This window comes from Prionailurus bengalensis, chromosome A2 (assembly GCF_016509475.1).
Source record: "Prionailurus bengalensis isolate Pbe53 chromosome A2, Fcat_Pben_1.1_paternal_pri, whole genome shotgun sequence".
Classification (NCBI taxonomy): domain Eukaryota; kingdom Metazoa; phylum Chordata; class Mammalia; order Carnivora; family Felidae; genus Prionailurus; species Prionailurus bengalensis.
In genome coordinates, this window is record NC_057348.1 from 111,318,462 (window position 1) to 111,335,038 (window position 16,577).

Here is a 16,577-nt window from a genome sequence, read left to right on the forward strand (position 1 = left end):
TTGCATAATGTGTAGAATTGTCAAACACTATGTTGTATACGTAAAAGTAATATAACATTGTCCACTATACCTCAATTAAAAAATAATTTAAACAACTGGGGCACCTGCATGGTTCAGTCGATTAAGTGTCTGACTTTGGCTCAGGTCATGCTCTCACAGTTTGTGAGTTCGAGTCCCATGTCGGGCTCTGTGCTGACAGCTCAGAGCCTGGAGCCTGCTTCAGACTCTTTGTGTCCCTCTCTCTCTCTTTCTCTCTCAAAAATAAATAAATGTTAAAAAAATAATTACAAAACAATAATTTAAAATACCTTAAAAATAAGGTAAAGTTGCTGGGGCCTTCTGTTGCCTGTTAACATGAAAGCAGATACGTTTGCCAATCAGTATATGAATTTGATAAATTGTGTGTTCATAAAACCTTAAATTATCAGTAGCTTCAAGAAGAGTCTTCATGATTAATGAAATATAATTCAATAGGTGATGAATCATTAGTGATGACTGAGGTTTGCTACATGCCAGAAGATAATGAATTGGGGATTTTTGGACATCATATAGTAAGTTTTGCATTGTGATGTTATTTGTATTATTATTTAGAATCCAATACATGTATCCCTTTTCTCTAATCTCTGCTAAGCAAACTACCAAAGGTTGGATCAGCATAGATCCAGTGGAGTGGAGTACAGGCTTAACGGATTTTCTAGAGAAGGGAGAATGTCTGTAGCCCTTCATGGGATACCAAAAGATGTATATATCAATTATCCCTGCAACTTGTTAAAATAGATAATATCAGCTTCCATTCTAAAATATTCTGATTCAGTAGATCTGGACTGTGGCTATGGAATCAGTCTTAGTAACAGGCTCCACATATGTTACTAATGAAAGTGATTCTTGAGAAGATCTGTAGGGACTGTGCACATTCTCTTTCATGCTTTGTACCATCATTAACTATGCTGTCAACACTTAGTCAGCATTAAATATGTAGTGTTTTCCTTCAAACAACTACATTAAATATGTAGTGTTTTCCTTCAAATGTCAATGCTGTGACATTCTGGAGCCGCTCATCCCATTTGTACCCCCAGAAGTGATAGAAAGATCATCTCTGGAAGACCATTTTTAAGGCTATTCTTATCTTTGAATTTGGGAAGTTTATCAGTACTGAGAAAGTAGATAGTACAAACTATTGCTTTGTTTCCTGGGGTGCAATTAGATATTTTTTCAGATGCATTTTAATGTTATGAAATCCTGTTTTCTTTTGACTTCTTTCTCATTGAGTGGTTTTCTTCTGTTCAGAAATAAAGCAGATGTTACCTTGACTGAAGAGATGGTGAGGGAAGGTACTGATGCTTTTTTTTTTTTTTGAGTCTATAGTGGAAAATACTATTAAGAGAGTTGAAGAGTTTTCAAAATCCCTTAAACTTTTATCAACACATCCAGGTTGCTAAATATCATAGAACAGAACAGTTGGGAGACGGTCAGATGCAAAAAGTTCTTGTACTAGGGTGAAACCTTAAAGGGCATGGGCAAACATGTATGTTGTTTGGAGATTATGTATTGGCATTAGAAGTCTGCTCATTTAGGCAGAGTCCAGAGAAGCTTGAGACTCCAGCAGAAACATAGCTTTCTGCTCAAGCCTTGGCCACAGTTAGAATAGGTTAATTAGACAGATGAACCAAAAACTATACTCCTGGTCATAGCCTGTTCATGCCATGTGGAAGATCCACAAATTTCTGGTTGCTTGTGGGGGAGAAAAAGGAACCATTGAGGAGGCTGATGCTAGAGGGTCACATACAGTCCCTTGATTCCCAGTTGCATCAGGAAGAAAGGTAGGAAAGGAGAGAAATTAGAAAGACTAGGATGTTCACATGAAAGAGACTAAATAACTAGTTAGCCAGCTAACTAAACCAGAAGACAGGAAGAAACCATTGATTGAATGTTTAAACACATTTCCCCCCTAAAATTTTGTTAGGCATGAGTGGGAATATACAGTGATAATCTACCTCTAAATCTGAATATTCATTATGAGGTTCTGTCTTTCTGTTCAGTCTACCCTGAGATGCAGTCTACCAAGCATGAGGTGGGAAATTCACATGGATTAGCCCTCAGAGTTCTCAGTTATTTGTGAAAAGTGCCAATTTTGAGTACCAGCAGAATGTTGGCATTTAAAGAATGCTATCACCACCATACCACGAAAATAGTTGCCAGGAATAAAGTAGCTTCATAAAAATACATGTTTCATCCACAAAGATTTTCCATCAGCTTTCCACTATTTTTAATTTCAGCAATTTTTAAAATAACATATGAGGTTGTGAGTAAAACTGAATTGAATTCCTGGAATCCTAAGATATAAGATAGAGCCCTTGAAATAAAAGATGAAGTCCCAAATTTTCTGTCTCTGTCCTGGTGGCTTTAGAGCCAATGGTAAGATTGTGTGGTGATAGCTGTCTCTTTTTCAAACACTTATTTTCTCCCATTCACTAAAAAACAAAACAAAACAAAACAAAACAAAACAAAACAAAACACCAATAGAGAGTCTAAGTTGTGGCCAAATTATCCATATCACTAATGTAATTTTCATTTCACTTTGAGATGATTTTTATAATTAAAATCTCTTGCTGTTTTTGACCAATTACAAATAAATGGGGACCACAAATCTAACTATACCATAAATTTACCAGAACCTGTGGTGCAGTTTTAAAGATTGTTGCTTGTGGAAATAATGACTGTTATTATTTCCACATCTAGATGTGTTCCCAACTAGACCATGGCACAGATTGTAAGTCATTCATTCTTTTCTCAAGGTGGCAGTAATTACTTTCACATGATTCTGTAGTGATCTTGATTGCCCTGCCTTTGTAGGCTGTGGCCCATTCATTTAGTAAATATGGGGGGAAACAAGGTATTTGGAGAATTTCATCCTTTTATTCTCTTTTCAAAAGAGAGAGCATGAGATTTTCTTAATATGTCTCCTTCACAGATCTTCTCTTTGTGGCAAAAGTACTAAAATAACCTGAAAGAGTGGTAAGTATTCAGGTATCCATATTTTTAATAGCCATGCCATGAAATGTCATGTTTTAACTTTCTTTTCCTCTAAACAATCTAGTGAGCTAAGTCTGAGCATCATCAGACTCTGTCACATCTTACAGTAATGGACCTTGCATACTGCTATTTGCTGAACAAAAAACTTTCTTTTATTTATCTTATAATTACGTTTATTGTGTTGCAAAAAGTTTCTGTTTCCATCATGTCACTGTTAAAACAGGTCAGTGCATACTTAATTCATTATATAAACTCTTCCTATAAAGACACCTGTCATATGATTGAGCCCCCCCCCCCCCCCCGCCAATCTATCATGACCTGATCTTGAGATTTTTAATTATATCTGCAAAGATCCTTTTTCCAGTAAGGTCATACTCATAGGTATTGGGGATTAAGACTTGGACATATTTTTTTTTTATTGGCAGTGGTGGTGCCAATCAACTCACTACATATCAACTCACTATCTTGACTTAATATTAGTTTATTTGTTTGTGCTCATTTTCACTCCCCCCTCCCATTAGAATGTCAAGACCATGAGAACAAGGATTAAATATGTTTTGTTTATATTAGTGCCTTGAGCAATTTCTGGCATACAGTGGAGCTGAATAAATATACAGTATGTTGAATGAATAAAAGGGGAAACTGGACAAGATATAGGAGTCATAATTGGAGTCAAAAGAAAAACTAGGGAAAGAGAATTTTGAAATTGGGTCAGACTTGTGTGAAGAAATACACAAGTGTCTATTCGTGTCTTCTGCCCATTTCTTCACTGGATTATTTGTTTTTTGGGTGTTGAGTTTGATAAGTTCTTTATAGATTTTGGATATTAACCCTTTATCAGATATGTCACTTGCAAATATCTTCTCCCATTCTGTCAGTTGCCTTTTAGTTTTGCTGATTGTTTCCTTCGCTGTGCAGAAGCTTTTTATTTTGATGAGGTCCCAGTAGTTCATTTTTGCTTTTGTTTCCCTTGCCTCCAGAGATGCGTTACTGGGCAATCAAAAAGAATGAAATCTTGCCATTTGTAACTACGTGGATGGAACTGGAGGGTATTATGCTAAGTGAAATTAGTCAGCCAGAGAAAGACAAAAATCATATGACTTCACTCATATGAGGACTGTAAGAGACAAAAAAGATGAACCTAAGGGAAGGGAAACAAAAATAATATAAAAACAGGGAGGGGGACAAAACAGAAGAGACTCACAAATATGGAGAACAAACTGAGGGTTACTGGAGGGGTTGTGGGAGGAGGGATGGACTAAATGGGTAAGGGGCAGTAAGGAATCTACTGAAATCACTGTTGCACTATATGCTAACTAATTTGAATGTAAGTTTAAAAAAATAAAAAAAACCAAGTTATTAAAAAAAAATAAATACAGAAAAGAATGGTGCCCTGAAGTAAAGAGTGTTTGCATAATTAGGGAGTGATTGCTAATATCAAATGTCGAGTTGAAAGAGGCATGAAAAAAGTCCTCCTAATAATTGTATGTTAGAATTCTTTTGGTTCCAGTGAAGATCTTCATATCATGTGGAAATATGTCCAAAGCTAAGACAGGTTTTGCTTATGTATTCTGGTATCTTTGTGGCTCTTTCACCACCTTGTTAGAGTAAGATAAAACAGATCAAGAAGGAATTATTTCCTGTCACTGGATTAGAAATCATTGACTTTCTTTTTTTTTAGTAGTATTCTTATGGAATCTCTTACCTTCTGGACCCATTGAATTATCAGTCTACCTCTCCTGTGTAGATTGGGTGTTTGATAATTATTGGAGCCTATCAGTATGTGTATTATTTCCCAACTCTACTTTTTGAACTGAACAAATGTTTTTACCCTCGTTAGTTCTTTTCTGCTAATTCCAATGCACATATTCTGTTATGATGTTTTGTAACATTTCTTTTCCATTCATATCTAAACAGCAGAATTTAAAATAATTAAAAAAATAAATTGAGCCTATTCTTAATAGAAACGTGAAAGTTGTTTCTAGTATATAAATAGTAGCACTTAGATGTGAAAAGTAAATATGTAGAGGTATGTGTTTGATTCGGTAATTATAAGAATTTATTAAGTTTTGGATGATAGTGCAACATGCCTATAACATGTCATTTGCAGTTCTGTGGCTGCTTTGTTGATGAAGAGAAACATGTACAAAATAATGTAAGCACTTCAATATTAACTACATTGGAAATAAGATGAGTTTATCATGTGCCAGTGTTCCAAGTGTTACTATCTTACAACATTTTGATTGTTCTAGCTTAATTTTTGAAGGTATGTGTGCTATATAATTTATATAATCCACATTTTGCCTGGTACAACTTATCAAATGTAAGACTGTCCAATTTTTTAAAATAATTCCAGCCTATATCATGTGGACATTACATATTTAGGAAAACAAATTACTTTCTTTAAATAAATAAATAGATGCAATCATTCTTTAGTTTCTAGAAAATCTAAATAATTGCTTTATAAATTTTAATCAAAATAATTCACTCAGATTTTTAAAAAAAATTGTTTGAAATTAATGTTTTCCTTGGAATTATAGCATGTACTTTTCTTCCTTTTTTTAAAAAAAATTAATGTTTATTTATTTTTGAGAGAGAGAGAGAGAGACAGAATGTGAATGGGGGAGGGGCAAAGAGACAGGGAGACAGAGAGTCCGATCCAGGCTCTAGCTGGTCCGAGCTGTCAGCACAGAGCCTGATGCGGGGCTCGAACTCATAAACCATGAGATTATGACCTGAGCCAAAGTCAGGTCAGACGCTCAACCAACTGAGCCATCAGGTGACCCAGATTTAATTTTCTATTAGCATCTTCAAATAGGACTACATTCATTTATGCAATTTAGAGTAACATTATTTCTTAATTATTTTATAGATATATAGTAGTAACTATAGGGAAACACTGTTATATAAACTATATTATGTTATGCCCAGAATTCGTGATCCCCCAAAGACCACCAGGGAGCCGAATCTGATGCAAAAGCAAAGAGCCTTTATTCAAGCTAGCTCGAGCTCAATCTTCTACCTGCACCGATGCAGCCGTGAGATATCGGAGAGAGAGCGAGTTTCAAAAGCACAAAGGTTTTATTGGGGTCTAGGGGCAGTTGGTGAGGTAATGGCTGTGGCCTTAGCCAATTGGCTGGGGAAGGGTCGGAGTCCTGTTACGCAGGTCGACGTGTGTGTTTTGATCAGGAAGTTTGAACAGGTGAGCGGGAGGTTACTCAAGGGGAGGAGGTGTGGTCAAGGTGGAGGACACAGAACAAGATGGAGTCCGCTGGTGTAGGCCCGCCCTTTCATATTGTATAGTATATAATTATATAATATGCTATTATAATTAAAGATATGTACATAATTTTTATTCTGTGATCATTTTTTTTTCTTTTTTCAAATTCTGGAAGCTAGCTCTTTTTTTTTTACATCAGAATGTTTATTGAAGCACTACTTTTATTTTTTAATTTTAATTTTGTTTGTTTTCTAAGTAGGCTTCGCACGCAACTTGGGACTCAAACTCATGACCTAGAAATCAAGAGTCACATGCTCCTCTGACTGAGGCAGCCAGGTGCACAGGAAGCTAGCTCTTTTACATCTATTTTTTGTTAAGTCAGTTAAACAATTTCTCCACTGTGCATCAGTTACCATCTTTGGAGACTTCATAAAGTCTATCAGTGAGCTTTCTAGCATTCTGATCTTACAGGTTTTTGCCTACCTGAACCCTTTTCCTTCATTCCACTTCAGCCCCTTTAGAGCATAGAAAAGTTTTTGTTGAGTCTACTTTGCCTCTTTGGTAGGCCTCCCTTCCTGCTGTGGTGCAACTGACTCTTCCTCCAAGTGTGTCCCCAGGAATGCTTCTTACCCATTAGGGTTTTACTTCACTGGCTTGCTGAATGCTGGCTCATTCCTTTGCATTCGCTATTTGCTTTTGGTATCCTCAGTTTGGGCCATCTCTTTCACCCTATATCCAGTTTGTCAGTTGGTCTTCTCTCCAATCACTTGATGTTAGCATCTCCCTGAGGCCTCAGCTGAGAAGAATGTCACCATCAACTGTAAATCTTCCAATTGTGTTAATGCTCTCACCCCTCCAGCAAGGGAGGGCCCAACCAAAATTGAAAACTCTTAGATCCAGTCTTTGGACTCTAAATCATCTTTTCCCATGGATATTGTAAGACGTCATTCCACCAACTCAGAATCCTTTTGGTCTATCACCTTTGTTCTGTCTCCATGTGTTTTGTTGACACCCCATAATCTGTCATTTTCACAGGCCTTTCACTAGTACTTGGAGACTCTTAGCTATTGATAACATCCTACTTCCAGGGTATCAAGCATTCATAAGAGTCACTCCTGGAATCCTACTCAGAAGGTGGACACTTTTAGTATGACCTTTCTTGGCTGTCATCTTCTCCCTCTCAAGAAATTTGTGTGTCTCAGGGTGCCTGGGTGGCTCAGTTGGTTGAGTGTCCAACTTCGGCTCAGCTCATGATCTCACAGCTCGTGGATTCGAAGCCTACATTGGGCTCTGTGCTGACAGCTCAGAGCCTGGAGCCTGCTTTGGATTCTGTGTCTCCCTCTCTCTCTGCCCCTCCATTGCTCATCCCCTGTCATTCTCTCTTCCTTGAAATAAACAAACATTAACAACAACAAAAAAAGAAATTTGTGTCTCCACCAAACACAACACCTGTGACTCAAGAGGAGATGTATCTCCTTCTGAAGACTAACAATGTACTAGATTCAATTTGCCACCATGAAACATGCCTTTTATTTTGCCTTCATCCTGTACCTCTTCTTTCTATTTTCTTTTTGGTTTCATTTTATCCATTCCATAAAAATAAATACCTAAATAAATTTAATAGGATTCACTTAACCTTAACTCCCATGCATGTTAAACTATTTTTAAATCTTTGCTTTAATACCCCGACATGAGGTAGGAACACACTAAATGGACCTTACCACCGATTTAATGTTTTCAATTTATAATCTATTTTTCCCACCTAAACCCTCTACTGAAACTGAAATCTTAGGATAAATGGTAAGCCTATGCAATAACCCTCACAGCATTTCTTATTCTCTCTCCTCTTCTATTCCATTAGAGCCACTGTCATGCCCTTATTTCTGTTTTTTTTTTCTTTAAATTTGTTCTTTTTCCTTTCTGTAAGGGAGGCAAGTAAGAAAGTGAGGAGGGGTCTAATAGTTATAGATGGTTAGCTATGTACAAGGCATGGTGTTAGGTGATTTTTATATACATCCTATCTCTTTCATTCTTCAGGACAATTCTGTGGGGAAGATATTTTTCCACTCAAAAAGTTCTAGCAATTTTTTCAAAGTTACACAGACTTTGGTAGAACCAAAATCTGGACCTTTGTTCTATCCTTATTCCATTGCATGGTGACCTCATATGTCATTCTGTCTTTCCACCCACAAAAGGTAAGTATCCCTGTACTTCTGTCCTCTGCCTTGTTTAGTTTGTGACATTTGTCTTCATGTCTTGGGTTTATATACGAATTGCTCCAAAGTATCTATCTTAAGCCCAAATGTCTCAAAACATTTTCCCTCCTTCCTCTTTATCTCTTTCCTACTCTTCCTTTCTTCCCACTCTCCCTCCTTCCATCTCTTTCCTTATTTGTTTTAAACATTTTTTGAGTATTCGCTATATATTCAAATGATAAGTGTTTCACATGCATGGTCTTCCTCACAAGGCACACATACTGGTAGCTCAGTTTTAAATAGGAGGAAACAGAGACTTAGAGAAGTTATGCAACTTGCCAGAGGTCAAACAGCTAGCAAGTGTAGAATCGGGCTGGGAGCCCATTTTCCTCTGAAATCTTTCTTCACTGTCTCATGCTGCTGAGAGATTACTTATTGTTTTCTAGACATGCACACTCCTTTCCTACTGTTGCCCTTGCTTATACTATTCTCTCCTATTCTGTTAGAATTCTACCCATTCTTCACGGTGATCTCCAGTGGACCTTTTCTGGAACCCTTGATTGGATGTGATTTTTTTCCCGTTCTCAGCTCATAGCACTTTCCATCTTGTGTATTTATTTTCCTGTGTGCACATATATATTTTCCTTCTGTGATTGTGTAAGTTCCTTGAGGTAGAAACTGTCTTTTATGCACAGTAGGTGCTTTCAATAAATCTTATTGTATTGAGGTGAATTGCAAACTGGCAGTGCATTTTTTTAAAACAAACAAATACAGCAACCATATATTGCAAATGCAGTATTAGTAAAAAGGCAATGAGAGGCAGAATTATTTTTATCACAATTTAGAGATTAATGAAATATAGTCTGCATTAGTATTTATTTATTTCATGGCTTTGTAATTTGCTAAATTTCTTTTCCCTTTTACTCAAATGATTATTCTCTCATCGATAGGATATGAACTCCTGGAAAATATTCATTGTTAACATCTACAGCTTGTTGATTAGAAACAATTTCCAAATGGCAGTGAGCTCATTATATATGATAGTATTTTAATATCTTTTTAATTTTTTGGTAATTCCCTCCAAATCCAATGAAAGAATTCCAAGCCTGTTGTCAAACTTACCTAATATAATTAAGCAAGGCACCCACAAGGGTCTGATCAAACAGGGTTGTTTTGCATTTCCTGTTTGTTTTATTTTTCGATTCTCTGATTTCCAGTTTTGGAGGTCAGGCTTAAAGCATTTTCATGGATGCAATTCCCACAGAGAACCATGGGAGATTGGTGTAGGAGGGATTGCAGCCTGGGTATAAAGGAATTGTGTTTTGCCTTTCTTTTCTTTATTCTCCAGCTGCTGTTCCTTAAATAAAACTTTAAAAATAACTTTTATAGGGTGGTTAATACATTCCTACCCTGTGGGGACAGGCTACATTCTCAGCTGCCCAACATTTTAAGCAGGCTGTAGTAATTTGGGTAAAGAAACAGGCTCTTGTCTTAAGTCTTGAAGAATTGCCACAGGGTCAAGGCCAGAGCAAGGGAAGTGTGGGCGCTGGTGAACTTGCATTCTGCATATACTTCCCTAGAGGCTGCAGAAAAAGGGAGGGGCCCAATTTAGGTGGTCAGGAGTGGGGCAGAGTCATAGGGATAGGCTGAATTTTATGACAAAAGAGGGAATGTCACAGTTTTTAAATTTAGAAGGTCCTATGGCTTTCTCAAGTAGTTTCTTTTATCATTCCTTGGCCCACTTCTTACTGAGTTAAACTTGAATATTTGGCAATGTGCGCAGGTAGTGTATACGCTCACTATGACTCCATATGAAATCCATTGTGTTTAAGTTTCCCAATTTTCTTAGGGGAGCCAGTTGGAAAGAGGTATGTTGGAGGCTCTAAAGTCCCACTGGTCCTTTATGTATGCCTAACTACCTTCTGAGCCACAGGTGGAGCAGTACTGTGTGCTGTCACACCTGCCCAGCTTGCCCCAGGTAGTAAGCACTGGATCTGTGAAGCTACTGGTTTGGCTCTTTGTACTGCATAATCTGCTGCCTTGCTCTGTGAAAGAGATTTGGCTTTCATGGAAAAATGAAAACTGGAAGGAAGGAGGGATTCAACTCTCCTCTCTACTCTATTTATGCCATGCACATTTTACAAATGAGGGAATAGGTAGGGTATAAGAAGAAAAGTGGGCAGAGAATTTACATTTAAGTGCCTTGTATGTATCAGGCACTAGTAGCTATCAGTATTTTTAGCACTTTATAATTTAAAAAGTGCTTTGACTTATGCTGTTTGCTTTTCATAATAATATGTGAAGTTTGCGAAGCAGATGTAATTTATTCCCACTTTTGCTGATGTAGATACTAAAGTTCAAAGTCTTCAAGCAATGCTCAGGTTTAGGTAGTACAGAGGTTAACTAGCATGTGGGCATTTAATGACTTCAGGCTGCCTAGGCACAGTAGGTACTGAGCACCTACATAATTAGCTAACAAGTTTTGGCATTTTGTAACTGTTTAACAGAGTTTTTACCTGATAAAAGCTAGTATATGTGTCTATAGAAAATTCCCCAAATTCTACCACACTAGATTGTCATTATGGTCTGTTTCCTTTCAGTTTTTCTTCCCCTGGGAAAATACAAATATGTACAAAACTGGTATTATATTCTGTATATAGATTTTTATTCTACTTTTTTATACTATTGTGTTTGCCCCATGGTTGCCCTGTCTACATTATACTTTACATAAAATCAATACATACATAAAGTAAATAAATACATAAAGTCCATAAAGTAAATAAAAAGTATTTTTTATAAAACTAGATAGAGTTATATATTTAAATAATACATCTATTGTATTGTCTTGTCTTCATGTCTTGGGTTTATATACGAATTGCTCCAAAATATCTATCTTAAGCCCAAATGTCTCAAAACCCTTGGCGTTCCTTCCTTCCCTCCCTATTAGATGTGATAGCTATATGTAACTTTATCTCTTTTGTATGATAACATACTTATACTGTAATTTATGTAGTCATTTTTCTACTATAGTTTTCATTTTTCTACTATAAGAAATACAGCTGTTATTTAAAAATGCCTAACACAATCTTCTCTTTCTTTCTCATTATGTTTTTAGACTAGATTAGTAGAAGTTAAAATTGTATGTATGGGGTATGTATTGACATCTGTTATCATGTGTCTACAACATCCATCTTGCTTCTCTTAGAAATAGCATCTGGATTTTCCTTTGTAAACTACCTTTCCTAATCTCTATCCCTGCCAGTCAAGCCCTGATTCACACAGGGTGAATCCCATATCCAGCCCTTGTCCCAAGAAGTTGAACCTGTTTCCTCATCAAAGTGATTGTTTCACAGGGGGAGCATGTGGCCCAAGTCATGCCAGTAAAATATAGTGAGGTGTAATCTTGGGATTTTACAGTAAACTATTGGGAAGTTCAGGTCCTCTTTCTGCCAGCTCAGTGAGGCAGCACAACATGGAGTCTCAAGGGCAGGTTGCCATCTTTCACCTTGAGGGAAGGCCTGCCTCAGGAAAAAAAAAAGAAAAGCCGTAACAGTTGAAAGCAGACTGGACATGGAAAGAGATTCATAATGCATGTTTGAGCAGGGGGATTCCATATGAGCACTGCTGGGATTTTTACCTATGTGAGCCAATCCATCCGTTTTCTCATGACAGCATTTTGAGTTGGGTTTCTGCCTTTGTAAGCAGACGTGCTGATTTATGACTTAGTACACTGGCTTCATATGTGAAGGTCTTTAGTACATCTTGCGATTTACTTTCTGACAGCACTGTGAGCCATGGAGTACTTATTTCTGTGTATCAATATTGACACAAGTAATATGCATTTTAAGTGTGAAAACATTCCTTTTCACTTCTAGAATATTTTTCACGTGTTTAATGATCTTTTATATTTCTCCTGTGATTTGTCTGTTCTCTGATTTGCCTGCTTTTAATTTAGGGTGTTATTATATTTCTTCATATTTTAAAGCACTTTTTACATGAAAATATTAATAAATCATTTGTATATTTGTGCCATATATGTTGCAGATGTTTTCATTATTTGATTGTAATCATACTAATGCTACATATGTATGAAATACTAAGTATGTAGTTTTTTTTTGTTGTTATGGAGCTTTTACGTTTAGAAAGTTCTTTACCTTCTAAAGATGAACACTTTTATAGTTGCCTTATGCTTCATTTTAAAATTTAGTGTATATTTCATTTGGGATTTATTTTGGTAGATAAAGTAATTTTATTTAGGAATAGTTTGGATGAAAGTCACAAGAATTGTGAAGCTTTCAAAGGTTAGGTTGCTTCTAATGAATACAGGGATGTTTCAAGGAACCATGTTTGGGATGCAGTCACACTTTGGGGAGAGACAGGGAACCAGGATGGGCATGCTGTTGGGATTCCATTCTTTTTCATCTCTGGCCTATGCCCTCATTCCATTTCCTCATCCTTCCCATTTGTTTTCTCTACTTCCTTGTCCCAGTGGGAACCATCCAACAATACAGAGAAAGACTAAATCTTCACTTACAGTCCAAATTCCACTAAAACGGCCCTGTTTTTCTAGTTTGGATATGGTGCTTAATGTTGCCCTGAAATGAGGTCACATTGGATGAACCCTGGCTTTTAAGAGTCCATTCTCTGGATTAAATTCGTTATCAAAGAATCAGGGGAAGGGTAGTTACCGGGGAAGGGGTAATATTTTGAGCTGCAGACACAACCAGTAGGCATGTGGTCATTACATAGATGAAGACCTAACTCGATTATTTCCCAAATAGCTTTCCTAACAAGTATTGGTGTTCTATCCTTTCACTATTGATTTACAATGTTTTCTTTGTCCTATATTAAACTCATAAGTGTGTTTGAATGTGTGTATTTCCAGACAAAGATTTTCTGACATATTGGTTTCTGTCAGTTCTCATGACAACTTTTATCAATTTCCCTTTCTTCTTCTTTCCAAATTTGTTGTATATATATTCTTCCATTTATTCTTCCAGGAAAATTTTGTTGCATATACAAGTGAAATATATTTTTTAATGTTTGTTTATTTTTTGAAAGAGAGAGAGAGTGCATGAGCAGAGGCAGGGCAGAGAGGGAGGGAAAAAGAGAGGGAGAGAGAGGTAGGTAGAGGGAGAGAGAGGGAGAGAGAAGGAGAGAGAGAGAGAGAGAGAGAGAGAGAGAGAGGTAGAGGGAGAGGGAGAGAGAGGGAGAGAGAGAGAATCCCAAGCAGGCTCTGTGCAGAGCCCCATGGGGGGCTCATACTCACAAACAATGAGATCATGACCTGAGCTGAAATCAAGAGTCAGAATCTTAACCAACTGAGCCACCCAGGTACCCCACAAATGAAATACTTTTATAATAATTATTCTGACTTATTAAGGAAACCTATTGTTTTTATTTATTTGTCTTATACCTGGCTACTTTTCTAATCTATGATAATTCTAAGAAATTTGCAGTTCTCTTGGAATTCCAGTTATGTAAATTGTGCACTGGTTAATAATAATAGTCACTTAACCTTTTCTACTTATACCTTTTATTTCCATTCTGTGTCTTTTAGAATTGTTCAGAATATCCAATAAAGCAATAATTATGTTTATGAGTATTGTTATGAGCAATAATATTATTTGATATCTAATGACATTTACCATACGTCAGGTGCTATTAGAAATCCATTATTGCTATTATTCTAATTTTGCTGATGAAGAGACTGTGACTTGGAGAGGTCAATTAAATTGACCAAAGTTACACATCTTATACACGGTAGAGCTGGCATGCAAAAACAGGTCTGACTCCAGTAACCCTATTTTTAATGATTATCTAGACTACCTTTTTTAAAAAGGAAAATCCAATTTAATATTTGAAGGTATGCTTATATACTGAGAAAGCCTAAGAGAATTTTATGACAAAACATGAAAGGTTTCTTGCATTTCTGAAGAGGTCACTAGTAAAACTATCTGTCTTTGAAGTCTTTTGTAAAAATGATTAGTCAATACGTTTTGCAAATTTCTCCATGGTTGATGGTCTATTCAAGTTTTCTGTTTTTCTCCGGGTTAGTGTTGATAGCTACTTTTTTTCTTCCTAGAAAATTCTCAGTATAATTAAGAATTTCATAATTACATGGAATAGTCCATGCAGATTTTGTTTCAAGAAAGAGCTTTAATGTACATAGCTCTGCCTTTGGAGTGAAGTGCATAGGTGATAGATCTCAAAAGTTATTTTTTAGGGTGATACACCTTCCATGTGTCAATTCCAGCGCCACGGTGCCCTCGAGGAAGTTCTTCGTGGGGAGGGGAGCATGTGGAGGGGGACAGGAAGATGTATGGGCGGAAGAAGAACCTGGAGGAACTCATCACCACTCCGAACACGACCATGGTGCTGGCTGACATGACATCGAAGTGGTTTGTGCACCACGCCCCCCCCCCCCCAACTGCCTAATCGACTTTGTCCGACAGAAGCTAGATCCCAAGATTGCTGTGGCTGTGCAGAACTGCTACAAAGTGCCTAACGCAGCCTTTACTGGGGAGATCATCCCTGCCATGATCAAAGACTGTGGAGCCACGTGGGTAGTCCCGGGGCACTGGGAAAGAAGGCGTGTCTTTGGGAAGTCAGATGAGCTGATTGGACAGAAAGTGGTCCCTGCCCTGGCAGAGGGACTTGGAGTAAACCCCTGCATGGGGGAGAAACTAGATGAGAGGGAAGCTGGCATCCCTGAGAAGGTCGTTTTTGAGCAAACCAAGATCATCACAGATAATGTGAAGGACTGACTGGAGCCTATGAGCCTGTATGTGTCATTGGTATTGTCAAGACTGCAACGCCCCAACAAGCTCAGGAAGTACAAGAAAAGCTCCAGGGATGGCTGACGTCTAATGTCTCTGACGCAGTGGCTCAGAGTACCCGTAGCATCTATGGAGGTTCTGTGACTGGGGCAACCTGCAAGGAGCTAGCAAGCCAGCCTAATGGCTTCCTCGTGGGTGGGGCTTTCCTCAAGCCCAAGTTTGTGGATATCATCAATGCCAAACAATAAGCCCATCCATCTCCCCTCCTTTTCCTGATAATCCAGGGAGTAGGTAGCTCAGAAGCCCAGTGACTGTGCTCCTACCTCCCACACATCTCCACCCCGCACATGCTTCTGATGGTGTCACCTGCCCCCTTCGTGGCCAAACTATACCCCTTCCTTATCATTTACATCTTACCCTATAATGGTTGGGACCAGGCCAGTCCCTTTTCCACCTACTGTCATGTTTGGAACTAAACATGTCACCAAGGTGGCTCCTTCTTGGCTGAGAGGTGGAAGGTGTGGAATTTGTTCATGGGTCTCCTCAGTCCCCAGTGAGGGTAGGAGAGAGAAGCCATTCTCCTCCCCCATCTTGTGCCATGAGACAAAGAGCTGAGAGAAAGTCCTGTTCTCCCCACAGAGGCCAGGGGTGCTCTTCTCTCCCATGGTGCCAGTGCCTGTGTGTGTTGTATATGTGAGCAATCTCACCGTGTGGGGAAAATAAACACCTGGCACTAAAAAACCAATAAACAAACTTTATTTTTTATTTTTTATTTTTTATTTTTTTAATTTTAATTTTAATTTTATTTTTATTTTTTATTTTTTTTCCTGAAATTTATTGACAAATTGGTTTCCATACAACACCCAGTGCTCATCCCAAAAGGTGCCCTCCTCAATACCCATCACCCACCCTCTCCTCCCTCCCACCCCCATCAACCCTCAGTTTGTTCTCAGTTTTTAACAGTCTCTTATGCTTTGGCTCTCTCCCATTCTAACCTCTTTTTTTTGTTTTTTCCTTCCCTCCCCCATGGGTTCCTGTTAAGTTTCTCAGGATCCACATAAGAGTGAAACCATATGGTATCTGTCTTTCTCTGTATGGCTTATTTCACTTAGCATCACACTCTCCAGTTCCATCCACATTGCTACAAAAGGCCATATTTCATTTTTTCTCATTGCCACGTAATATTCCATTGTGTATATAAACCACAATTTCTTTATCCATTCATCAGTTGATGGACATTTAGGCTCTTTCCATAATTTGGCTATTGTTGAGAGTGCTGCTATGAACATTGGGGTACAAGTGGCCCTATGCATCAGTGCTCCTGTATCCCTTGGATAAATTCCTAGCAGT

The 16,577-nt window shown here is 37.8% G+C and overlaps 1 pseudogene; it reads left to right on the top strand.

The window, feature by feature from the left end:
- The window catches only part of LOC122488282, a 55,379-nt pseudogene extending 39,407 nt beyond the window's left edge, over positions 1-15,972 (top strand).
- The last annotated feature ends 605 nt before the right edge of the window (positions 15,973-16,577 follow it).